The sequence below is a fragment of the Amblyomma americanum genome, chromosome 1 (genome assembly GCF_052857255.1).
Source record: "Amblyomma americanum isolate KBUSLIRL-KWMA chromosome 1, ASM5285725v1, whole genome shotgun sequence".
Classification (NCBI taxonomy): domain Eukaryota; kingdom Metazoa; phylum Arthropoda; class Arachnida; order Ixodida; family Ixodidae; genus Amblyomma; species Amblyomma americanum.
Genome location: NC_135497.1, coordinates 452,839,215 through 452,867,174, shown reverse-complemented (window position 1 = coordinate 452,867,174; position 27,960 = coordinate 452,839,215). Strand labels below are relative to the sequence as shown.

Here is a 27,960-nt window from a genome sequence, read left to right as displayed (position 1 = left end):
GACATACGTGTCTGTGGCAGTGGCTACATGCATGGGCCAATGAATACATGGGAAATGACGGTGTGTTCTTTTGGCATTTTTTTTGCCAGTCCAGATATAAGAATCGTTTGTAACAATCAGATTTTTCAATTTTCTCAATATTTTTATAAGTCGATTGCACAGTACAATGAAACAGAATATCACATAAGAGTAGGAACACCAGCAAACATCTGTTTGACACATAAAAAAAAACTTAACACATAAACGCATGTGTTGCCTGCTTCTCAACAGGTGTTTATACATTTTGAAACGATGTGATATTCTTAAAAATCTAGGGAGGCCTCTGCTGAAAGCAAGAAAATACCTGCAGCCACTTATCGGTATTGCACAGCATTCTATACTCTAGAACAAGAACCGATATTTAAAAACCTAACTTAGACATACATTCACACGTACAACCGGTGGTAAAATAAGCCGGGGCATGCGAAAGGCGGCCAGAATCATAAAATCGCATCGCCGCGCCATCTGACGTTGCACTTCTGGAGTCGAGACATCACAGTGTGTGTGCGCATCCTTTCATGCTTGCAGCCATATCTTTTTGCCGCCTGCAGTGGACTAGCAGATAGCAGGCAGCGTTCGGCAGTGGGGGCCTACCTCATGCTCGCACTCTGACGTGTGCCCGCCGAACTGCGAGCATTACGCTCTGGATAAAGAAAGCAATCGCTACCGCCAAACACTGCATAAAATCAGCTAGTTCGCTGCAAGCAAGAAAAAAGAGAAAGCTGCGAGCATAAAAGGACGCGCACGCACACTGCGATGTTTTGACACCAGAAGTGCAACGTCAGACGGCACGACGAAGCCGTTTTATCTGATTCTGGCCACCTGTCGCATGCCCAGACTTATATTACCGCCGGTTGTACCAACCATTCTTTAATAGTTCATGGAGGAGTGGTGGCTGTTTTGTGTTCTCTCTCTTTGTGGGCTTTTAAGTGGTGCTTTTCTTTATAAGTCATAGGGCAGAGGTTGCACTCGAAACGTCTTTCACCAATGTGCACTCTCATATGTCTCGCTCGGGTTGAGTACTGTGCAAAGGCCATGGGGCACATCGAGCACACGTACGGCTTCTGCCCCGTGTGGGTACGTACGTGCTCGACGAGCGATTTTTTACGTGTAAAACGTTTTTCACAGTGATTGCACTTGTAAGGCCGGTCACCTGTGTGTTTGCGGATGTGCTTAATCAAATTGGTCTGCTGTGTGAAACTGCTGTTACAATGAGTGCATTGGTAAGGACGGTCACCAGTGTGTGTACGAATGTGTGCTACAACGGTTCCCTTTTTCGCAAAGTCACAGTTACAGTAATCACAACGGTATGGGCGTTCACCAGAGTGGGTGCGGAAGTGTTCCAACAGCTTGCTTCTTGAAACGAAACTTTTGCCGCAGGAGCTGCACTCGTGTCGCATCTTGCTGCCGAGGTCATGTCCCTGCCAACGTAAATTTCCTCCAGGAGGTCCACCATGCTCGTTCACGCTTCCCAAGCCTGCAACTGAAAGGCGGGGTATTTTTAGTAAGGCACAGGATCTTAATTATCAGACATCACCTCACCTGCACCTCACACATGTAGTGCCAAATTCATTATGCTGACATAAGAACTGTTTTGGAACAAAACTCCACTTTCTTAGGGCTCAGGTCTCATGCTCTCATGAGCATTACGCGATAGTTCCAAAAAGCAGGCAGCATTAAAGGAACCTTTCGGAAATATTTTCATCCCACAGCTCTGCAACAAAACTAAAGACCACCTAAGGATGTTGGCTCAGGGTTCATTCTACCACCTTGGATTGCAATGAATACATGACAGCTGACATATATGAGCACACAGCACTGAAATACATTTTTGAAGAGAATAAGAAAAATTAAATCAGACGGCAACACTTTCTCTTGATGCACCCTGCTTATTGTGCAATTCATCAAATGCCTAAAGGTGGGTTAGAATATCTGAGGGTGGAAACTACAAACCTAAAGCAACAGACAGTGTTATGGTGGTGCCAATGTTATGTACATGATCAACTATAAACATCAGTTGCTGATGCTGAACCACAACAAAACAGACTACTCAGTACAACCAAATGCAATAAAATGCACAGAAGGAACATGCTTCGGTTCCCACTAGTTTGCAAAACAAAAGTGGATTCTAGGAAAATGTACAGTTACTACTTTTATGGGCGAGGTTTATCATTAATGCCAAACTAAAGCACAATAGGAAAAAAAGGCAAAGAATTAACCTGGAAGGCAGTAAAACCATCACAATATAACAAGAAAAGACATTTGCAGAAACTGCAGCCCCTGCAGCACAAGAAACAAGCTCAAAGATGATACACAAAAGGTACAGACCGCCAAATAGCTACTTATTCCTCTGCATGCGTCTTTCTACTAAAGCCTTTTGCATTTGGTGAATAAACATGGAGAACCACTGTGCTGTGCCAAATGATCATAAATATTGCTGTACACTCATGCCGTTTTCTGCATACTCAGACACAATATTGCACACAGCATTGTTCACAAAGCTCATCATTCAAGTGTAAGAAATGGCGTAAGGGGACACGGCCTCATGCAGCACACAGTGTGCACGGACATTAGGCATCGAGATCATTGTTTCCACTACTCTACAGCTATCAATAATAAGTTATTGGGGATCAGAATGCTGGGAGAAGTTATCTTGATTCTTCCAGTGACAGCTTGTGTTATTTGGCTTGCCAATGATGACCTGCAAAATGAAAGAGGAAAGCAGTTAAGCGCTACAAAAAAAAGACAATAGAAGCAGTGGTACTAATACCTTCACAAATTCAACAACCATAATTTAGCAGCCTTGAATGGATTTGAAGGGCAGATTAGTTAGCTACAATGAAAGTGGTACTAAGGGACCTAACAGGGTGGTAGCGGTGACCGAAATGCATTTGGTAGCAGAGAGGAATGGTTCCTTTGTACAACAGGAGTATATTTGAATTAATGCCTAGCGAGACTTTTCAGCATAAACAGCTAGTCTGTGCTATTCCAGAATGTAAGGACTATTGACCATAAAAAGATTGATGGCAGAACACATGTAGGACACACCATTTCAACCACTTCCTTCTTGAAAGCATGATACTATGCAACGTTGATTCGCAGCAGTTTTTCTACCCTATAAAACAGCAGCGCATGCAGAGTAACTTAACTCATGCAGACGTGAATACCAGAATCAGACCACACATTAGATTTCAAATGTGTGTGCGTCAGTGCGTTTTAACTTCCTTAACACTGTACTTTGAGTCTCAATATAATGCCAGTTTCACACATAAACATGACTCACAACCAAACTAGCCCATTTCTGCAAAGTTTGAGTGCAACAGAGTTAATGACTAAGCTGCAAGAACCATTTACACACTCTCCCAACAAGGAAAAAATGAACGGTCAGCATATCTGAGACACCTAGATGCTCTGGAGCTCCTGCAAACAAGAAAAAAGCAATCAATCAGTACCATGCTTACCTTACGCTGTTATGCTTAGTGGCATAACAGCTGACACAAAAATGCAGTTGCGTTCAGCCTATCGCATCAGTTCACAGCCAAGTAACGGCTTCAGAAGGGCATTAAGAAGCACTTAGTTTTTGTTAAAGCCACAGACTAAGTTGACGAAAGTGCATGTATGCAGATAAAGTAGACAGCACAGGAGCATGGCAGTATTTCTCAACTCAAAGTAATGGCCACTTACTCCATGACATTAACTCAAGGCTGCTATACCGAAAAGATGCATGGCCCCACAGTTAGTTTCCCCAGCGGTAAAGATACAAACACACCACAAAGTCTCAATGCTAATGTAAGTCAAACTGCAGAGGCATGATGTATGACAAAATTGTGAACTGACAAAACACAAGAGAAAATTTTCTACCAGCAAGTGCAATACACATACACATAAATGATCCATCATGATGCCACACAGCAACAGACATAAAACGGCAGATGACAATAACTTGAACTTCTGAGTTGGTTTTTAAAACTGCAATTGTGTAAGCTGCAACAAGTGAAAGGCTTGCTGTAACCGGTAAAAGGCTAAACATCTGAGAGCAGTGGCCAGCACAGCAAGTGCTATGGATGTGAAAGCTGACATGAATGTGCAGTCTTGCATTGATAACAGTGAGAAGAAGTGAGTACACATGTTGAAATGCCACCAAAGTTTGGCAACACTACAATCCTGATTATTAAACAGTGAAACTGCGTTAACAGGATTATAGAATTTTCAGAAAACGTTACAAACATGAACAGTGACACACAAAAAATGCCGATTTTTTAGAAAGTGAGAAGGAAAGAAATGGAAGAATAGCATGGTTATCCCTTTTCTATCTTTCTCAATAAAAATTAAGAGAGCTCCTGAATCGGACACACGAACCATGCCACACCAGATTCCGGCTACGGTTCTGTGCCTACTTGCACTCCCCACTAATGCCACTAGAGCACCCACATGCAAAGGGCATTACAAAAACAGCTTGCAGGCTAATCCTTTATGCTGCAGGGTACCTTCTTGTTGCACTCCTTTTCACGGAGCTCCCACAGAAGCCCATGCATTCTTGGAGGCTATCATCTCATATGTGTGCCTAAAATCCTATAGTACACCGCTAGCTGTACAAGAAGTGTTGACGACATTTGGCACCTCGTGTAGTAGCAACTGTGCACCAGATGAGCACAGGTGCAGAGAAGGGGCAGAGTGACCTTTACACAGGTGGTGCTATGTACTCTAATGGTTGGACAGACACAGCACTCCAGACGTCAAGAGACTACACTAAGGTCAAAAGGTAACCATACAATGCATTTTATACATTATAAAATGCAACAGCTCTCTTGGCATCATATGCGAATTCATTTACCAGAGCCAAATAATGTTTTCCCACAAAACTAACTTGCTGTAAGAACAGTAAGGCACTCTGTTTTTTCCCTCTAAATGTATGCACCAGGCACACATGCAGAATTTAAACAGGTCAGCTTTGTTCGTAAAAGTAATGATGTACCAATGGCAATGCAAAGTTTAAATTAACCTAACAAGCACTGCCCCAGTGGAACAAGAAGCAGTGTCAGCCACACGTCACAATTTATATTTCAGCCATTCACGTGTGAGGTTCAGCTGGCTAATGTCCTGTGGGCAGAAAATATTTAAACAGCACCTGTGTGCCCTTGTATGATAAATATGCATAGATATTTTTAACAAGGAGCTTGTCGACACAAGAGGAAGGTGGCCAACTGAACCACTGACACAGCTCAGCTGGCAATGCTTGTCAAATTTAACACTGCTAAAAGGCATCTGAGCTTTGTGGAAAAGCGTGCTCTTTCACTTTATCGGATTTCAATCTTTTTTTCACTTTATAGGATTTCAAATATTTCTGCTTGCACACCTTCAAAAGTGGCACTGACATGGGTTTTCACCCGTGTACTAGCATGTGACAACAGGTGTAAAGGTGAGCCAACAGGCTGCTCCGTTCCATGGAAATAAGTCTCAATAGCATGCACGGTCGTCACTGCGGATGTGTTGTCAGCTGGCTTCTCATGTTCAAGATTCCGCTGCACTGGTCCAGCTGCTTTCCTGCATTAACCTGGAAATTCTCACAGAGGTATTCTGTCACTGCAAAGTGAGATAACGAAGCCTGTGTTAGAAATAAAGAACTATTTCCCTTATGCATTGTTTTTTTTTCTGTTTGAGTCAATAATTTTTTTTATACATCAATTCCGTCGTGTCTGGTTCTGACATTTGCTTGGAATGCACTTGTTTTCTATTTTGTACCTTTAGTTCCAAGTTTGTGTCAGTTACCTTCATTTTTGCACATCTCCTCTCCAATGTACAAGTGCACCTTCATTATCAACATTTTCAATGAAACGAGCTGCTGCAGTGGCTCATTGGTTATGGTGCTCTGCTGCTGGCCCGAAAGATGCGGGTTCCATCCTGGCTCCGGCGGTCGAATTTCGATGGAGGCAATATCCCAGAGGCTTGTGCAATGCGGGGTGGTTGAAATTTCCGGAGCCCTTCACTGCAGCTTCCCTCACAACATGAGTCGCTTTGGGATGTTAAACCCCCCTAAACTAAAATATTTTCAACGAAACGTGGAGCTCCTCCTTATCACTGCTAACTTTGCTCAGCAGCCACAAGTGAGTGGACGCAGAACCATGACACCATGTTTAACGTCTCAATTTTGAAACAAAAGCGATAATTTTCGTCAATGATGGTATGCAGCTTATGCCAGCAACTCAGCTAACAAAGAGCTCAGCAGCAATGAGAGAAGTGGGTAGACATAGTGGCCAAGTCGAAGGTTAAATATTGCCACTGATGAGCAACACCACCAGCATGAGACAACAGTATTACGATGTCACAAGTCTGCTCCAAACAGAACTCTTTCTCAAGGACAACGGATCAGTAGAAAGTTGCAACTTGCGCAACAATACGCGGTCATTGGTTGCACTTCCACTGTCAAGTAAGCTCTCCCGTGTCCATTATCAAACACACACATAAACAAAACAGAGAATTGTTACCACGAAACAACTGCAGAAGAAATTGCCTCACAAGCCTACTCACAACTGCATGCTAATTTACGATAAATTGGTTTGGTTTAAGGGGCTCAACATCCCAAAGTGAGTACGGCTATGAGGGACATCATAGTGGAGGGCTCTGGATAATTTCAACCACATGGGATTCTTCAACGTGCGCCGACATAGCACACTACATGGTCCTCTAGCATTTCACCTCCATTGAAATGCGACAGCGGCTTCCGAGACCGAACCAGAGTCTTTCGGGACAGCAGCCCACCGGCACAATCACTCGGCCACCTCGGTTAATTAGATAAATGTTCATCCGCAGAGTAGCAGAAAAGTTCTACGCAAATCTGTACAGTAGCCAATGTAATCATAGCGTTAATGAGAGAAAAAGTAGCGCAGAGCAATGTGTCATCCCGCCAGTAACGAAAGAGCAAGAAATCCTTAGGAGCAATGCAAAGGGGAAAAGCAGCTGGGGAAGATCAGGTAACAGCAGATCTGTTGAAGGATCGAGGGGAGATCGTTCTAGAAAAACTAGCCACCCTGTATATGCAATACCTTATGACCTCAACCGTACCAGAAGCTTGGAAGAATGCCAACATCATCTTAATTCACAAGAATGGAGACGCCAAGGACATGAAAAATTATAGACCGATCAGCTTACTATCTGTTGCTTACAAGGTATTTACTAAGGTAATCGCTAATAGAGTCAGGGCAACCTTAGGCTCGTAAAGGATATTCCACACTAGATCATATTCACACTATCAATCAGGCGATAGAAAAATGCGCAGAATATAACCAACCTCTATATATAGCCTTCATTGATTACGAGAAAGCATTCGAAAGGGTGTCAGGCAAGGAGACATGATCTCGCCAATGCTATTCACCGCCTCTTTACAGGAGGTATTCAGAGGCCTGAATTGGGAACAGTTGGGAATAAGAGTAAATGGAGAATACCTAAATAATCTGAGATTCGCTGATGACATTGCCTTGCTGAGTCACTCACGGGGTGAACTGCAAATCATGATCAATGAGTTAGGCAGAGCAGAATGCTGGGTCTAAAATTAACATGCAGAAAACCAAAGTAATGCTCAACAGTCAAGCAAGGCAACAGCAGTTCACAATTGGCAGTGAGTGCCTGGAAGTGGTAAAGTACTTAGGGCAGGTAGTGACAGCTGATCCGGATCATGATAGGGAAATAACTAGAAGGATAAGAATGGGGTGGAGCGCATGGGGTGGAGTGCATATGGCAGGTTCTCTCAGATCATGAATGGCAGTTTACCAACTTCCCTGAAGAGAAAAGTGTACAACAGCTGCATCTTACCGGTACTCACCTACGGGGCAGAAACGTGGAGGCTAACGAAAACAGATCAGCTGAAGTTAAGGACAACGCAGCGAGCCATGGAAAGAAAAATGATAGGTGTAACGTTAAGAGACCGGAAGCAGGCAGAGTGGGTGAGGGAACAAGCACGGGTTAATGACATCCTAGTCGAAATCAAGAGGAAGAAATGGGCTTGGGCAGGGCATGTAATGTGAATACAAGATAACCGCTGGTCCTTAAGGGTAACAGAGCGGATTCCAAGAGAAGGCAAGCGTAGCAGAGGGCGGCAGGAGGTTAAATGGGCGGATGAGATAAAGTTTGCAGGCAAAGGGTGGATGATGCTGCAAAAGACAGGGTTAATTGGAGAGACATGAGAGAGGCCTTTGCCCTGCAGTGGGTGTAAAAAGGCTGATGATGATGATGAAACGTTCATTGCTGAATTCAACCTTTTCCCTTTTTTTATAGTTTTATAGGCCCTTTCAGATTAAATAAAATAAACGTAAATGAAAGCGAGACGGAGCTCAGGCCAGCAAAGCTTTGCTGGGCTCAATGCATATTGAAGACAAACAAGGAAGCTAAGCCTGAAAAAGTAATAAAAAATAAAGAAACAAAAATAAACAAAACAAGAGTCAAGCACAGAGTCACACGGGTATTGATTGATAAGCAACAGCTCAAAACATGCATGGAATGCTAGTGCTTGTTCTGTGCATGTCTCCCTCATGTCTAAGTCTTTTGTGCTGTTGCTTAACAATGTATTACCAACTCGCCCATCTAGCTATTCTGCAGGCTAATCGGAATGTCTACAGGACATTTCAGCCACCACGCCACACCTTTTGGTAGACTTAGAAGCATCAAGTGAGAATGGATAATCTTTCTGTTTGCACATGCCAGAAAAGAATATTCAGTCTCTTCGATTTGTGACAGCACTGTGGCCTGAACAATGGTCACAGTGCCTATTCAGTCTCTTCGATTTGTGACAGCACTGTGGCCTGAACAATGGTCACAGTGCCTTGTTGCTAAGCTCCAGAGATGTGGAACTACCTCCAGGCCCTATATGGAACATCATTCCAACACTGGGAACTATTCCTGAGATGGCAAAAGGAAACAGAAAACACTGACCGATCTTCAAAACTAAAACAAGAAGGATCAAGTCTTGCAAATCACCAGCAACGAATGTTAGTCATCGAGGACAACAAATGACTATACAGTAAAAGCTCGTTAATTCGAATTCCAAGGGGCCACCAGGCCAGTTCGAATTAACCAAAATTCGAACTAACGAAAGTGAGCAAAAATGGACGCGTTTGATGCCCGGACGCGTTCGCTTGCCACCAGCGCAGCTGTCCCTTTTAAATGTTACTGTTCTGTCGGGCTGGAGCTTATAAAACAAAGCCGTCTCATCAGCATTGAATATATCTTGTGCCGAGTAGCTTTCTAAGTACTGCTGCAGAGCACCGCTTCGCCACGTGGCACAAGTTCCTGCGTTCACTTCTTTGGCTTCTCCGGACAACACCTGGAAGACAAGATTATGTCTGTCTCGAAAGCGGTGAAACCATCCTTCGGAGGCGACAAAATCTTCCACATTCATGCGCAGGGTGAAATCGGCCACCTTCGCCATGATAATTTGGCCGCTCAGTGGAATGTCTGCGCTTCTTATTTCCTTCACCCACGTGACCACAGCGGTCACAATTTCCGGATACTTGGCTAATCGGAGCCTTTTTTTTGTTGCTGGCGAAATCTTCGGCTTCGTAGGCATCCTCGATGGCCTTCCTATTTTGGACGTAGGTCGACAACGTGCTTGGTGGCATCCCGTGCTTTTTCGCGATTTCCACTTTGCTGGCCTTCCGTTCGTCCACCTCGCGTAAAATCGCCACTTTCTCCTTCACCGTCTTAGCGCAGTATTTCCCACGCGAACACATCTCGCGGACACAAGCTCGCAGCAAGCGGCGTGCAAAACGAGGGCTAAAACACGAAAACGTCGTTCCTCGAAGCAGTCGCGGCAGGAAAGACTGGTTAGTACTTGTTCCAGCACCCTAGCGGCGCCCCGATGGTTTTGCCATCTATCGTTCTGCCGTGAAAGCTTCCAACGAGGGTTTTCAACAGCGGCGCTTGGCGGCGCGCAGTTCGAATTATGGGTGGCGGCGCCAATTTTTGAGTGAATTAACGAGCTGTTACGCGCATAGACTTATATGCACTGCGGACCGGACCACGATGACTATTTCGAAATATCCAAAATTTCGAATTAACGAGTTGTGAATTAACGAGCTTTCACTGTAACAGACATTTTAAAAAAACCTAAAAAAAAGAACAGCAACAAAAGGGGCGATTTATAAAACAGATGCAAATGAAGAGTCAAGGACGCAAATCAGGATTCAAAGTCGCTTGAAGTTAACAACAGAAGTCGAGGATGTTTCAAAGTAAACAACGCTGAATCAGACTCGGTTCAACCTAATTCAAAGTAGCAAGAGCACAAAATACAGGACATGGGCAGAATACAGTGGCACTTTGCAGCAAATGGCAATGCCCCTAACATTCGATAAACGACTTGAGATGATAAACAGGGTCATAAGGTAGGACCAATAGCATCTACACATGGAAGCTCAGAAGTTCCTGATAACCAGCGACAATAAAGACTCCCAGAATTGCAATACTCGATTCAGAAAGTGTAGTCGATAAACTCTGCTCAAACGGAACTGCAATCTTATCCACAGTAAGTTGTAGTTGGCACAAAACTTGGAAATAATTTTCCTTCTTGTCTGCAAGGAAAGAGGATCACAGTACGATAAGGCAGCCGTACCAGTTAAAACCAACAAACTGCAGGCAGTACACCAAACCATTTCTAGTTCCGAGGCCTGCCTATCAAGGCATATTTCTCGCCACCCAACATGCACCTCATTCGGCCATCTATGATATGAAAGGGCACCACTCTGGTGTATGCATCGGTCACCACCCTCATTTTTGTCAGCTCCAAGGCCGCGCATGAGGCAGCTCCAGCACAGCACTTCTGGATATGCATCTATGCGACCTCTGGCTCTTCCAAAGACTCGCTTAAAGAGCAAGAGATTTCTGACAACTAAGCAAGTCAAACACAAGGTATATGATGGCACCCCAAAAGAGCAGCACGTTTTGAAAAATGGAAGGAAGGCTGGATAGTGGGTGTGAGGTGGCATCGCTCTGTGTGGTAAACCTTTGATAAATGAAAGAAAGTTTGCATACCTGATATATACGACACCTATTTGCTGTATTGTCAGCTCAAATGTGTCCATTTGCGAGATTGCACAGCGAACAAAAGTACTAGAGAGTACCAGATCACTCTCTTCTAGAGTTTCACCAGTCCTCACGTCAAACTTGACTCTATTACACTCTTTATAGTAAAATGTGTGGCATGGAATTGAACACGGCAACACCAGTACCTGGCCTGTAAATAAAGACCCACTAGTATCTACATAAAGTACAGTCAATATTGCACTTGGCAGCTATACTTGAAGATAGCTGCCGCCTCACATAAATGCCATCTGTGACAAATCTACAGGAAGATGTCTTATCTCCAGAAAACGGCTCTGTAAGGCAGCATCTGGAGTTGGATTAAATGCCAATAAAACTCTTGTTTGTCCTTAGAGTAAACAGATATAGTTCGGGCCTCATATCAGATAACCTTCCCAGCCAAAAATTTACCCAGTGCTATCCCTGAATCTGGCATCCCCATTACGAGACATAAGAGCCAATTCTAGCCAAACAGAATCTGAAGGCACCATGCAGTGATGCAAACTCATGTCATAATCATAAAAAAAAAACCTTCACCCCCTTTCCATCATGTACCTGTTAAATGGGTTGATTGTGCCCTTCATGTGCGTTCAGCGAGCAGCACCTCTACTTGTGTTTTCGTCTCGTAGCTATAAGCACAAATCACAATTAAGCCACTACAAAAACCCATATTGCAGCTAAAACAATGCACAAATCCAAAGTGAAAATGTAATAAAGCATGAAAACGTAATTAAGAAATGTTTGAAAGAGAAACCTGACACATGGCTCTTTCACGTTTGCTTTCTCCCTTGCTCCCTGTTCTTTAGCTTTGCACATTCATGCAACGAAAGCCCAACATGCCCAAAAATCACAGCGCAGCAAACCGAATAAAGTAAGACAAATGTGCTAGGCAAGCAACCAATGCAAGCATCTGAAGGAACTCAAGTGTGGTGCTGTACTGCACACAAACTCTTTGCTGGTGCCATTATTTGATTACAAGGTAAATACTGGGCCCCTGCATTAAACACTGCACAAAGCACACTTCTTTCATAGAATCTAAATGGTGGGCATCCACCTGACAGCCATAGAGTGGCTATGGCTGTCAAGTGGATGCTCACCATTTCTACACAGCACACTGGTTTGCCTACGGGGATCACTACAAGTGCTAGAAAAGGAAAATACAGTAATAACCAGCCAGGTTGTACCCGAGTCTCGCTGCACTAAGTAGTTTTATGGCCATGGCCAGCTTTTCTTCTCGTTGCTGATCAAAAAAGCATATGGACGCCATTTTGCAAATGGTAATTTTCAGGGATATACGCAAATCAGCTTCGAAATTCACGGACACTCCATGCCATTTGTGCAAACCATAGACATTTGGCATGCTCAACACACAAGAAATGTGCTATTAGGAGTGTGCCAACCACACCACTGCATCAAGGCATCGTGTGAAAATGTTGCCCCCCAACCAAGCCACAAGAGTCTGCCTCATACTGAGTACGTGTTTGGTCCTGCTTTCTCCACGTTCTCATGCAGCAGAATCCAGAGAACGGCAGCGCTTTTAATTGCCCAGCCTTAAGGCCTTGCAAAGACAAACCCACTGCTGCCCACTTACAAATTTTGTCTAAACTATGTCAACAGTCTTATTTACTGCAGTCCTTGAAAGTGAACAGGTCCCATGTGCACTCTTGAATCTTGTAGGATGACCTAATCTTCACTCAAGGCACAATGAGACCACTCTCTTCCTCTGCAAGTACAAGCACTGGCACAGGGACTACACCGCAGCATGCCAAGTGTTCACTCCTGCTACAGGTAGAGAAGGTACTCCTTCTGCAACGACTGTGGGATCTCTGTCTGGTGGATGGCCTCCGGAGACACAATGCACCGACGAATCTCTTGGAAGCATTTCTCCTTCAGTGAGTACACTGCATCAAAAAAGGGCAACTCTGCACTCAAAAAGTTTTTCAATGACCAAGTATGCAGTGCACAACATGGAGAAACAGATGGGATAGTCTCACAAATAATTTTTGTCTCAGACTTAAAACTACTTAAGTGCACACCCCCTTTCAGCCATGTTATTACTGTAAGGAGAGGGAAGTGCAAAACTGCAGAGGCCCTCCATATTAAGAAACGCATGCATGGGCACTCAGCGAGGACTAGGATAGGTTTCTTGTGCCTGATGCGATTGCCTATTCTTAGCAAAAAAAAAACTGATCTTCCTTCACTACAGGTCATACAGCCAGTGGCTGCCTACTCTCCTTTTTTTAAGAGCGTTCCCTACCAGTTCTCTTTCATCTGAACAACCTTTCTCCCGACATGCATCGTCATCATCATCAGCTGGACTACGGCCACTGCAGGGCAAAGGCATCTGCCACGTTTCTTCAATTAACCCTGTCCTTTGCCAGCTGCAGCCACCGTGTCCCCGCAAATTTCTTAATCTCATCTGCCCACCTAACTTTCTGCCGACCCCTGCTACGCTTGCCTTCTGTTGGAATCCACTCAGTTACCCTTAAGAACCAGCGCTTACCTTGCCTTTGCAATTACATAGCCTGCCCAAGCCCATTTCTTCCTCTTGATATTTCGACTTGAATGTCATTAACCCGCATTTGTTCCCTCACCCACTGTGCCCACTTTTGGTCTCTTCACGTTACACCTATCATCGTTCTTTCCATGGCTCACTGTGTTGTCCTCAACCTAAGAAGAACCCTTTTCTTTAGCCTTCACATTTCTGTGAGTACCGGTAAGAAACAGCTGTTGCATACAATCTCAAATCCACATAAATATTCAAACAACAAAGACTCCATTTTTGAAACTTCATTTAGAGACCCATGGCACCTTTTAAACTATTTCAAAACCAAAAAAGATACAGGAAGGGGGCAGTTTCCCCAGATATCCCATTAACAAATTTTGACGAAAAAGTGTGCAAATTATACCTGCAATAACTAAGACAAGGATCCCCAAGTGCAAGTTTCAATAAAATTCACAATACTCTTGAACAGCCACAACACTAAGCCAATACAAATGCACCATCATGTACCTCATACAAACGGAACAGAAAAATTGCAAATTTCAGGGTTTAACCTCACGGGCGCCAAATGGGATATGAGGGATGCCATTGTGGAGTGCTCCGGATTAATTTAAACCACCTGGAATTCCTTAACATGCACGGGCATCATACAGCACGAGCATTTTTGTATTTTGCCTCCATTGAAGTACAGATGCTGTGGCCAGAACCGAACCCATGACCTGGGATCAGCAACCAAATGCCAAACACACAGAGCCACCACAGTGGGTGGAACAACTAAACAAGTGAAAACAATAAAACCTCAGGAGGCTTTCTTTCTTTCACTCATGTCATGGCGAAAACGACGAGAAACTTGCACGGACAGTGCACATGCCCAAAAACAGATTTTCCCAAGTTAGATGTAACTCTTGCCAGCAAATGATATGCACCCAAGAGGACACCCCTGAACTTGCAATGTAGTCCAAGCGTGCATTACTGCAAGTCAAGATCAGCAGCACTCTGGCTTAGCGCAACAATCCTGCTAATCGGGACAGCATACAAGAACGCTTTGGGTCTACGACCCTACACCACAGACGACAAGCTGGAAGCCCTAAACGTTCATAACACCTTCGAAGATATACAGACACCCATCCTACTATCTCAGAGAGAGCGTCTTGTCAGAACAGAGACAGGCAGGGACATATTAACAAAAGTAGGCTACCTTGCAGACCTACAGCTTATTCAATCCAGAGTGAATCTATCGCCAGAACACAGGGTGCGGGTACATGTAGCCCCAATACCAAAGAATATGCCATCCACACAAGGGAAGGGAGAGGAAAAGCCCAGATAGACTATATCCACCGAAAAGGGGTACGGAGCGCTAAGGCAGTCTACGTAGACTCAGCTATGCACCCAAACAAGTCAAGGGCTACACCAGTGGCAGCCATAGTAAACGTTAATCTCCTAGAAATCATGAGCATGACACTCACGGAATGCACAGTCACCGAGGCAGAAGCCGCAGCGATTGTACTAGCCATTCAGCACGGGGATGCCACAAACCGAGAACTACACATAATCACCGACTCACTGGTGGGATGTCGGCTCCTCTTAGAAGGACGAATACATAAGAGGCTGCATAAACTAACAAACTGTAGTACCTCCTCTGACCCATCGCTCAACCAACAAATCATCTGGATACCAGCGCACTCAGGACTCGAGGGCAACGACGTCGTGGAGAGCATAGCTCGAGGATCTGCAAACCAATCAGGCTACACACACACACACACGACACCCAACTAGACATGACACATATACCTACAGCCTATAACACCAGATTACAACAGTTTCGATCAATGCGTCAACTCCAGCCCCCACCACACAAGTAGCTGAAAGCATAGGGGGCTAGGGACTGGAGGCAGCTCGAAACCAACGCCGTCCCAAATTTTCATAAATACAGCATAATATTCCCTGAACACTACAATGACGCATGCCCGTGTTGCGACGAGACACCCACAGCATACCACGTCATGTGGAGCTGCATTGGCAAAAAACCAGACAACCTACAAACACACTATCACAAACACACTATGCACGAAGGAGCAGTGGGAGGCCGCTCTGTCCAGCCCTGACCTGATGATCCAGCGCAACCTGAGGTCTCTTCGATTTGGCTGCACTCGCTGCACTAGATCCGTGGAGTTCTGCGCCGATGCCGCCAGCGTGCAGAGTCAGTTCAAGTGCAGCTTGGCAGTGGCTGCTTCCAAAACAAACGAATGGTCGAGTGCAGGCTTGATTGTCTGCTAGCCTTGGCGTCGCTACCAAATTAGAGCCAACCGCGTGCCGCCACAATCCCGAACCATGTTAGAGATCAAACTGTCTAAATATTTCAATCTTTTAATTTTTTTGAGTAATTTATATAATATGCACACATTGTTCAGTTAAGAATTTTTCAAGCAGGAAATCCCAAGGAGTGTCGCCATGAACCAACCCCAAGAAATTTAATTAATATTCGTTTCATAAAAAAAAGGAAGGTCCTGCACGTATACATGCAGACGATTTACGAATATGCGCTGAAATGCTGCCCATGAGGCTCGACCTGACCGCTTAGGTTTACAATTATGACGCCATGAACAGTTCCTCACCTCTTCCGTTCAAGGGAGAACTGAGCGAACTGTCATTGTTCCATTTAGAGACTACAGTCATATCTTGTTCACTTCTTCGACCTACACATGGGCGCCGCCATATTGCTGCACTAGAGCTACAATTCCACTCGGGAGAGTGCAAGCCAGCCTAGAACTCATGCTGCACTATTCTGACACTTTTGCATAACGAAGACGAAAGTGCAGCAGGTGCACGCTCCACTGGCAAAACGAATGCAAAAGTGCTGCACTCCTTGAACCGGCGCAGAAAGTGCAGCCAAATCGAAGAGACCTCTGGTGTCCCAGGCAAGAGAAACAGCCATGACCACTGGAGTCCTGACATAAGGACACCACCCGGTGCAGAAAATTCTCAATAAATGTTTTTTCTACTACTACTACTACTACCATCCATGGTAATGGGACACTCGCTTGTTTTATTCCATGAGCTGAATCACATTCAGTGCTTTTTACATGCAATCATATTCTTCATTCAGTCAGTTATTTGCCCCTTTCCACATGACATCAAGTGTGGTGTTAATGCGGTTTCTGGTGGCATTAAATGCAACTGAAGCTATCTGCCTAGCTCAGTTTCGTCATGTTGGCCACAGTCAACCCTACAAAATTACCTGCACTGTCACCCCGACACATCTGCCAGTTGTTCATTCTGCCACTCAAACCTGTCCGAGAGACCCTCCAAAACATGGAGGCCAAGAGGTCCGTACCAGGAGGGGTGATGGACACCACCAAGCGCCTAAACTGAAGTCGTCCATCGGGGCCAAAGCCTGAAGGCACAGGTGGTTAGAACACTTCCTTGTGATGCACTACCAGGCGGTCACGAGTGGCGAAAGATCCACAGGTGGTTCACAAATGTCCACATGCATAGCCTGGAACGAGCAACAATACACATCACCATCTATGGTGACCAACCGCTCTAAGCAGTGCCAGCAGCAACAGTATGCATCAGAACTAAAACTAGGTAGCAGTGAAAATAATCACCTACACAAAAGGCCTGGCTGACTGGAATTTTCCACTCAAGCTGCAGTCTTGCAGCCAAGTAAATCTCTTACATATTATCTCAACATCACCAACTAAGATGACAGCAAAAAGGAGCTCGTAGCAGTTTCAAGCACAGACAGAAAAAAGCACGCAATGTCACATGCATGAAAACTATCTGCCAGAGAAAATTTTCATGCTATCTGTCACAGTGATCCTTTTTCTTTATTACTGACCATCAACCTCTAACACTGCTCTAACATGTGCCAAACAGGCTAGTGTTCCTCCTTGGGTACAGGTCTTGCACATATGGAAGAAGCAGCCATATAAGCAACATGCAAACAACTAATTCAGTACTGCTCTTTGAACACTGTACTCCGCCTTGCAAACTTTTTTTTTGATAGACCAACACTAAACATCAAATCTGCTTTCCAAACTGTATCTGCACTACTAATGACTCCAAGGTATTTAAAGAGCCTTACCAAATAAATTATCTCATTTCTGATTTTGTACTGAACACATACTCTGCACAGTCCCAAAGCACCTCTGCTCTTGATGGCCCATGTGGACTCCTGGAAGAATCTTTGCCTTGGAAGGTAGACTCCCGTCAACCCATCCAATATTTCTTTCAGAACATTTGTTGAGAGGAAAAAATGCTGTGGTCTATATGGCTCAGGCCGCTGTTTCCAAGAATAGTTTCCTAGAAGATCTAGCACATATTCGTGCAGAGTACACAGTGAGCCTGACAGATACAGGAACTTGCATACAGCCTCAAAGTACTTCACATAAACAATGCAGTGGCCAAAATATAACAGATCATATTAAGATACCTCACAAGCCCAGTCATGAGGTTGAAACATTTATGAAAGGAAGCATAGCAGAGGTGGTTCCTTTTAGACACTGAAACTCAATGTCCCTTTAGATCATTGAACATCAATAGAACGTAGCAAAAATGTTTGCTTTCATGGGGTGTAACATGAAAAAGAGACTCAGGCTATGAGGGTCACCATAGTGGACTGCTCTGGATAATTTCAACCACCTGGAGTTCTTTAACATGTATTGACATTGCGTAGTACGCGGGCCTCTAGCTTTTCGCCTCCACTGAAAAGTGACCACCAAAGCCGGGATCGAACCTGCGTCTTTCACGTCAGCAACCAAGCACCATAACCGCTCAGCCACCACAGCGGCTCAGCATAGCAAAAACAGTCTACACGAAACCATTCATTTCAATTCAGACAAAATTTATGAAGCCTTTGGTTTTTCACTGTCTGAAACAAAGCTTCAAGTGCTATTTTTGAAACCTTCAACATACTTTCTTTATTTCTGAAAATCCAATTTTTATTCACGTTCAATCGCTGCCATGGTCCCGGCATTCATCCACCAGTTGTGGCCCCTCTCCAGACTTGTGGTAATATTCATTAAACTGTGCACATAGTTAGCACCAACATCATGCAATATATGACACATGAAAGAGCAGCTAATACCGGTCTTTCTGCCAATCCGTTTATCCCCATCTGCACCAACGTACACTTTTCCTGGCAGCTATCGTCGACACCCAGATTGTGGCCATGACATCACATGCAAACTATCTGTGCAGCTGCGTAGTGATTCATTGTGGTATGTCTTTTTTTTTTTACTCTTCTCTATTGCCAGCACAGACATTGAAAAGTAACAGGAACTGGCTGAGACTTCAGCGAAAATTCTTTAGTTTTCCAGTGAACACCTGGCCACCATTCACTAGCATCACAGAACTCAGGAGCTCATTGTGCTCACTACAACCACAACAAGGTCAGCCCTCTTCAGTTGGTCACACAGGGAGGAGCCATTCTGGCACAGGTAGCCAGTGGCAGCCTCCAAATTTAACTGCTCCATGTCAAAGGAGCCTTTGTCAAAAGTACAGAAACCAAGGGGTTTGCTTCTGGGCCATGCTGTCTGGCTCGTTAGGCATCGCCAGTGTTTCAAATCTCTTGAAAGTGGGAGGTACACTCGCCCTCCTAAATACAGAACTTCTAATTAAGGATGCCACAAGAGCCCCACTACACACAAGAGCTCTTGAGGTCTACTTTAGACAAAAGCTGTATCTGAACATTGCAAGCACATGTGCAGAAGCTGCAAAGTGTGGCACTTCTTTGACACTGCCCCAATCCAAAACATCGAATGAGTGGCCTCACTGCACTCAAGATCGCAGCCATTAACACCTCAAAAGAGTACCAATCATGGAAAAAAAGCATCAGGACACCATGGTGGAGGTAAATCACCCAAGTTTTCCCCGAGAAAGGGAAAGCTTCACAGCCCCCACACATTGTTCATGTCTTTCCACAATGCCATTAGTACACATAGGTCACAGACAAGAGAATGTTTCCTTTTCATGCAAAGCGCTGAATAATCACACAACCACAAGCCAACTAGAACAATGGCATTTGGGACACCAAGGAAATGCATTTCTGCATGCTTTCAGTAAAACAGGTAGCACTGCTAATTGGGCGACTTATGGCTTGCAAAAATACACGACGTACACTTACTGTCCAATTTCTCGCACTCTTCCAGTACTCCATCTGCAAGGCCCTCAACTACAATGAGCAAAAACTTTTTTTGAATCTGCACTACTGAATAAATGAAAGCATCAGTAAGATGAGACATGGAGATACCATCTTTACTTGATCCCAATCTCACTATTACTTTCATACAATTCAAAGTTACCTAGCGTCCGGCACCACACCTGAGCAACCTGCATATGAACGCACCATATTTGCGTCTTGGCACTTACTTGATTTGGACTCAGGCTCCTGTACTTGACTCCCCGAACCTCGTAGTTGAGACAGATGACGTCCACCTCACGGCGTGTCTTGTTCACAAAACGCAAACGAAGCTCCTCTGCTTCCCCAGCCATGAATGCTGCAATTAAGAGAAGCCATGCCTTTTGTCTGGCTGTTCGCATCGCCAAATGGGCAACATGCCTGGCAACGGGCAAACTGTCTAGAAAGGTATGCCCCACTGCTTGCTGGAACTGGCTGGAATAACCTGGCAGCTACTTGCACACGGCAGCGTCGTGTAGATTTTGCACAGGCAATTCGAAGATTTGTGATATATAACAATCAGCAGAACAATGCCACGGCCTTTTCCGCAAACACCGGTGCTGGTTCCTATGCACAAGGAAGCCACGTACTGTAGCTGCGAAAAATCTTGCCTTCACGCACGGCTCGATCGGTCAGCGCGTGTTACTTCAGTCCTAATCATATCATTCAGCTGTTCGTGCAAAGAACTTTAGGCACAGTTCATGACATGTCAAGTCTTGCAGCAGCAACAAAAAGTTAACAAACAGCAACATGACCGTTTTTTGTTACGTTGAACAAAACTACAAACGTGCACTCGAAACGTTCAACACCGTATCACCACCTTTGTGCGGTTAGCCTAAACCCCTAATTCGCCTAAAAGCAGGTAGTCATTTTACTGTCAACGGCGCCGTGCGGCTACAAAAGCATAACTTACTGCATCAAAAGGCAAAATGCGAATGCCTGCAGGGTCACATTCCACTCGTCGCGCGCAATAACCACTGTACTACAACCGCTGGGCTACAAAAGCATTCGGGTTATCCGAGCAGAACACTATTATATCAGAGATTCAACACGCAGCTCAACTGCTAACGAAAACAGACATCGCACAGCACACGGGCGCCTTAGCGTTTTTCCTCCATAAAAACGCAGCCGCCGCGGTCGGGTTCGAACCCGGGAACTCCGGATCAGTAGTCGAGCGCCCTAACCACTGAGCCACCGCGGCGGGTCTGGGAGCATATGGCAATACACCAAATCAGGGCGTACAGGGTGATATGGGATGGGCGTCTTTCGAAAGCAGAGAGGCTAGCAGTAAGATAGAATTTGAGGAACGATTGAGAAAGATGGAGGAAAAGCAGTGGGCTAGGAAAGTTTTCAGATACCTGTATATAAAGAATGTTGACACGAAATGGAGAAAGCGAACTAGAAAATTGACAAGCAAATATCTGGACAGCAGTAAGGGGGCAAATCAGCAATTATCGGTTAAGAAAAAGGTTAAAGAAACAGAGAGAGCTGTGGAAAACAGGGATGCTGACGAAATCGGCACTGGGAACATACCGGACCTTTAAACAGGAAATTGTCAAAGAAATATCTATGATAATTGTAGGGGAAGCTCTTTGTTGTTTAAGGCCAGGACTGGAGTTTTGCGGACTAAAAGACGTATAGAGTCAGGTACCAGGAGATAGTCACTTTGTGCATTGCGTGCGGAGAGGAGGAGGAAACGGCTGAACACTTGACACTTTTCTGTAAAGGGCTTCATCCCGTTCGTCTCTGTCCCTTGTGTTTTTTGTCGCGCTACAAGCATCCCCTCGAGCAAAATGAACCACCTCGCCCAGCAAAATGTTTTATTGAACTACAGTGGAAAGCAGCGGGGCTGACTTACCCTAGTAACGTTGGACTTACCCAAGGCATTGGGGTTTAGGGATAGTGAAGGGAAAGTGGATTTTAAGAGGTTAGAAGTAACCACGACCGGTCGTGGAAGTAACCTAGCGAAGGTTATCTGATTGGTGGCTAAAAGCAAGACAGGAGTAAAATTTCACAAGACATGGCTAGGTGGCTTGAGCCACCGCCCGATCATAGCCTCCTATATTTTTTCATGCCCGCGCAGTGGTGGTGCGGAGACCGTCCGTCGCCCTCTCCTTTCCTCCTCGATTTACGCCTCGGCTCTCCGCGAGAGGCGCTCGCACCCCATACTTGCTCTCGCAGACTCAGCTAGGCGTCGAGGCCCATCGAAGCACCCAAACCGATCCGTAAAGCAAGAGTTGTGCGATTTCCGTCGTGTTGTTTGCAGGTAAGTGTGTGCGTTTTGCGACAGCAGCATGTTTATATTTTTTTTCTTGAAATATCAGGGATACATGACCGAATTTGTGAGCAGTGTACACAAATGAACCGACCGTTTGTTTACTAGATTTTCCGCGACCACGTGTTAGTTGTTGGCGTCGTTGCAATGTATATTGCTTTACTACTATAAAATCAGCGATTTACGATGCATAGTTCTTATCGTTTCTTTGTGTTACTTTCTTTTTTATACCCAATCAGTTTTCTATCTGCAGTGTGGAATCGGTTGTGGTGTCCTGCGCCCGACAAGATGCCGTACTGCTGTGTGCCACGCAGCAAGTCATCCAGCAAACAACGGACGCCGGGCGTATCGTTCCACGAAATACCAAGTGATCCGATACTGTGCGCAAAATGGCTAAAAGTCATTTCTCGTGAAAACTGGGCAACGAATACGACGTCGTGCTATTCGACTGTATGCAGCCGACACTTCAGTTCCTCTGACTTTAAGGAAGGTTGCAAAATTCGGAAGCTTAAGAAAGACGCTATCCCCAGCATTTTCGAAGAATATCCGGCGTACTTGCAGCCTCCTAAAAAAAGAGACAGAAGCGATGCGTCAGTGAAAAATGACCTGGCTTAGCTTATGGTTAAGCCTAGGATGCGAAGCATACGTCGCTTGGCAAGCCGTACTTCTCGTTCTTCTCCCGTTTCCGTGGCTCTTTGTAACTTGCGCTTTGCGGTCTGGCGAGCCGCCCTCTCTCTGGCCGACATCTCGCTGCTCAATTGACTCAACGAGTGCGTCGCCTTTTATATAATTGCGTGACGTCAGTATCTCCTAGCGGTAGGAGCGGGAGTTAGGCCGCCGGCGGAGGCTGCGCGTCCGCAAGCGAGCGCACGAGTTGAGCCCCAGCTTTCACAGCTGTTGTGACGTCATATCACGTGGTGCGCCGATGTAGGTCAAGTGGTAGCTACGCGGCCGCGCGCGGCGCAGCAAGGAAGAGCTCGGTTGTGCGGCTAGTATGCTTCGCATAAAAGCGCGAGGCTGCTGCGCTAGCCAACCCACCACCGCCGAAGTGACGACAACCAAATGGAGTCGAGTCCGCATCCGCTCGACGAATTGCCGGTTGTTGACGTCGGCTTTGAAGATTTGTCACCTGTCGACTGCACCGCTACAGAGCCGTTGCCAGCCGTGAACAACGGCGCTAGCGAGCGCTGCATCAGCGCGACTGTGCGAATGGACAGAGCAGTGCAGGTGTCTTCACAATTCTCGGTTTCGACAGTGGAAAAACGAAAGTGGAAGCGCTAAGAACGAGACAAACGCGCGTATTGAGCGGCTCAAGAATACGGTCGACAACTGCAAACAGGAGATACAAAAGCTCAAGGAAGAGTCCTTGTGATGTCCGAGCCCCGCGCGCTGCGGGCGAGCGCCAGAGAACGAACAGCCAACACTGAGTCCGGTGAACGACTGACTTTATTCATGTTCGCGCGCTCCGCGAACTGTGCAGTTAAGCACAGCAATGGGGCGGTGCCGCCATCTGTTGGACTCTTGGCCAAATACGACACCCCTCCCCACCCACACAAAGAAGGTAACGTGAACAGGCCTCACGGCGAATAGCGTACATTGGGCCGTCTTGCTCTTGAGCTTCTTCGCAACGGTGGTGTTTGCGGCTCACACTTGGGAAGCTCTGGATCAACCGGCACACCCAGTGCTGAATTATCCCTTGGTGGAGCCTCGTGCTGTACAGATCCGTCCTCGCTGCCGGCATTCAGGTGTGATTGCATGGCAGAGGTCTGTTGGTCATCTGCACTCACATCACGTGTACCGACTTGATGTTTTGGTGCAGCCGGCGGAGACACTTCGGTTGCGGAGAAATCGTGTCGCAGATGTTCTTGATGTCGCCTCCAGGACCGACCATCAGGCAATGTGACATCGGCGATATGGTCGCCCGATGTAGCAGTCACCATTGCAGGAAACCAGGGTGGACCATCTCGAAAGTTTCGTGCATATACAGAATCCCCTGGCTGCACAAGCGGCGTCCGATGGGCATGCTGCTCGTGCGCAACTTTCTGCTTTAGCTGCCTTGTAAGAACTGTGGACCTCATGTCAGGCCGCAGTAGGGTCAAAGCTGTCTTCAGCTTGCGCCCCATCATCAACTCAGCCGGGGAGCACCCAGTAGTCTCGTGCGGCGTTGACCTGTAGTTCAGCAGGACGCGGGCTAGCTGACAGTCGAAGCTTCCACCCACTGCTTTCTTCAGCTTTGCCTTGATAGTTTGCACTGCACGCTCCGCAGCACCATTTGATGCCGGGTGATACGGTGGCGTCAGCACATGCTTAATGCCATTGCGCTGAAGGAATTCCCTGAACGAGGCACTCACGAATGCTGGCCCATTATCCGACACAATCACGTCTGGCAAACCATGGGCAGCAAACATAGTCCGTAGGCATGGAATCGTGGCATCTGCTGATGGTGTGGTCACAGGAACAACTTCTATCCATTTTGAAAAAGCATCCGTCACGATCAGCAAGTAGCGATTCTTGAGAGGTCCAGCAAAGTCGATGTGAATTCGTGACCACGGCTTCTCGGGATACGGCCATGGCGTCATAGCTACTGGCCGCGCAGTTCTCTGGTTCTCCTGACACGCACGGCATCCACGCACCGTATTCGTAATGTCTTCATCCAGGGTCGACCACCACACATGGCTTCGAGCAACTGCCTTCATTTTTGAAATTCCAGGGTGGCCTTCATGGAGTAGACGCAGCACTTGAGGTTGCAGTGTACTAGGAATAACCACTCGCGAACCCAGCAGGATGCAATTTTCTTGGACGCTCATTTGCGTTGTGCGATTGGCATATGGCTTTAGCACAGGATCCCGCAGCTCTGTTCCAGCCCACAGTGCCTCGCGAACCTTTGCTAACACAGGGTCTTTGGAAGTGGCTTCCGCCACAACAGACGCCACCAAAACCCTGGGGTAAACAGCCTCAAGCATGAATACTTCAGCTGGCCGCTCAACAGTGTGTTCCGAAGTAGGCAGCGGCAGCCGACTCAAGCAGTCAGCGCTGGCGATGCTGGCTCCGGGTCTGTACTTAAGCTTGTAGTTATAAGCGGCCAGCATCAGTGACCAGCGCAGCACTCGAGGAGAGCACGTCTCTGGCACGGGTTTGTCAGCGGAGAGCAGGCCTAGCAAAGGCTTGTGGTCGGTGACCGCCTCAAACTCTCTGCCCCAGACATATTGCCGAAACTTGGTCACTCCAAACACCAGGGCAAGTGCCTCTTTATCCAAGTGACTATAGTTGCGCTCAGCTGATGTGAGACTTCTTGATGCAAAAGCGATCGGACGCTCAGCGCCCGTGTCCTCACGGTGAGCCAGCACAGCCCCCACTCCATACGGTGATGCATCGCAAATCAGCACCAATGTTTTCCTAGGGTCGTAGTGTGCCAAAACCGAAGCAGACACCAGCAACTACTTGCTTTCCCTAAACGCGCGTTCCTGGTCAGCACCCCACATCCACGGTGTCTTGGCTCCAAGTAATTGATTCAGTGGATGAAGAACAGCAGACAGATTTGGCAGGAATCGTCGGTAGAAATTTACCAGTCCCAAATAACTTTGCAGTGACTTCACATCGCTAGGCTTGGGGGCCTTCAGCACAGCCTCAGTCTTTTCAGGGTTAGGATGGAAACCAGCCGACGTGACAACGTGGCCCAGGTATTCCACTTTTGGACCCATGAAGGTGCACTTGTCAAGCTTCAGCTTCAGACCGGCTTCCTTCAAGCGATGCAGTACTCGGCACAAGTTCTGAAGGTGATCCTTATCATTGCGCCCTGTCACCAGGATGTCATCGAAGTACACGACCACGTGTGGTAGACCGCGCATCAAGTTGTCCATCTCCCTCTGGAAAATCGACGGTGCTGAGGTTACGCCGAAAGGCAGGCGTGTGTATTGGTACAGCCCCCTTGGCGTGTTGACGGTCAGCAGTTTCGAGGACGCCTCGTCCAGCTCCACTTGCAAGTAGGCATCCTTGAGGTCGAGCTTGGAGAACTTCTCACCCCCACTCAATCTGGCGAATAGATCCTCAACACGCGGTATCGGATAGTTCTCCGGCACAGTCACAGGATTCACCGTGACCTTGAAGTCACCACAGATTCGAATCTGTCCGTTGCGCTTGAGAATAGGCACAATGGGTGCAGCCCATTCTGATGATCTTACCGGTTGCAGCACTCCAGCGCGTTCCATACGGAGCAGCTCCTCGTTAACACGATCGATCATCGCGAACGGTACAGATCGAGGCTTGAGAAACCTTGGCTTGGCATTGTCTTGAATGGTGATCTTGGCAGCCACGCCCTTGAGAGTTCCAAGTTTGCCATCAAAAACAGTGGAGTACGCAGCCAGTACATCCTCAAGCGACGACACAGCATTGAGCTCTCTCGCATTGCATAATTCCAAACCAAGACCTTTCATCCAACCGCGCCCCATGAGGGACGGGCAATCACCAGAAATAACGTACAACACCTCCTCGCACTTCCGGTTCCCCAGCTGAACAGTCACAGGCAAACTTCCTAGTACAGGAGACAGTTCACCTGAGTAGCTCTTCAACACAACAGTTGAAGGCTTCAGACGTGCCGACGGAAACTTTCGGTGAAATGTGTCCCCAGATACGACGGATACACTTGCTCCCGTGTCAACTTCCATTAGCAGCGAAGTTCCGTTCACCGCGACTTCCACGCGGTATCGCTGAGTAACTCCTGCAGTGCCTTGCAGACTCCACAATTCGTATACCTGAAGCGCATCCGGTCGCTCATTGGCTTCATCACACCTGGCGTCGTTCACGACATGCACAGATTTGTTCACAGACGGCGGCGCCGCTTTCCTGGTATTTGCTACATCTTTCGCTCTCCTGGTGTTTGTCGCATTTTTTCTCCCCTTGCACACACGAGAGAGATGGCCCTTAATCCCACAGTTGTGGCAGACACTGTTTAGATGTCGGCACTGCGTCGCCAGATGCCCGCCACCACAGCGAAAGCACAAAATGGCCGTTTCTTCTCGCCTCGGCTTCGTAGAGTCACGTGACACAGCGTTGGTCGGCGCGACAAAGGGCGCGGGCGCCGTTGAAAGCACTTGCGAATCCTTGTTTGCCGCTTCCATCGCGATAACCGTTTTCTTCGCCATGTCAAGCGTCAAGTCCGGCAGCTCCAACAGTCGTCTCTGCATCGATTCATCGTTAATTCCCGCCACTATACGGTCGCGCAGCATTCTCTCACGAAAGGTGCCAAACCCGCATTCATCGGCCAGCTTGTTCAGGGCTGCGAAGTAGTCAGCAGCCGCTTCACCCGCCTGTCGTGTTCTGGAGTTGAACTTGAATGAGGCAACAACTTCCGACGGCTGTGGCGAGAAATGCCTCCCGAGGACATCAAAAATGGTAGTCAAACTTGCCTCGCACGGCTTCACGGGCGCCAGCAGATTCCGCAGCAAGGTGTATGTGGCCGGGCCACAACACGTGAGCAAGACAGCTCGTTTCTTGTCATCCGGCACATCGTTGGCAATAAAGTACTGAACAGCTCTCTCTCGGTACTCGTCCCAGTTCGTCTGCGTGTCGAACGGCTCTAGCTTGCCGACGCCTGGCATTTCCGAAGTACAGGAACGCTTCAAACAGTTCAACACGTGTTCCTCGTCGCCATTGTGATGTCCGAGCCCCGCGCGCTGCGGGCGAGCGCCAGAGTACGAACAGCCAACACAGAGTCCGGTGAACGACTGACTTTATTCATGTTCGCGCGCTCCGCGAACTGTGCAGTTAAGCACAGCAATGGGGCGGTGCCGCCATCTGTTGGACTCTTGGCCAAATACGACAGTCCTTTGTTCATGCATTCCTCCAAGTTGCCGAAAAATCGAAGGAGAATGACTTGGCTGCGTCATTATTAGTAGA

At 46.7% G+C, this 27,960-nt stretch overlaps 1 long non-coding RNA gene across 4 annotated transcripts; it reads right to left on the bottom strand.

Annotated features, from left to right (window-relative positions):
• Nucleotides 1–109: 109 nt before the first annotated feature.
• On the bottom strand, nt 110–21,890 carry LOC144116000 (uncharacterized). 4 transcript variants are annotated; one of them, XR_013311666.1, is made up of 4 exons: nt 21,649–21,886; nt 19,982–20,109; nt 16,944–17,105; nt 110–1,522 (listed from the first exon to the last, which is right to left on the bottom strand). It is a non-coding gene; the product is annotated as an uncharacterized LOC144116000 (long non-coding RNA). The 4 variants fall into 4 exon arrangements; XR_013311664.1 differs by lacking the exon at nt 110–1,522 and adding an exon at nt 3,868–13,007 and having other exon boundaries at nt 21,669–21,890; XR_013311663.1 differs by lacking the exon at nt 110–1,522 and adding an exon at nt 3,868–13,007.
• Nucleotides 21,891–27,960: the final 6,070 nt, after the last annotated feature.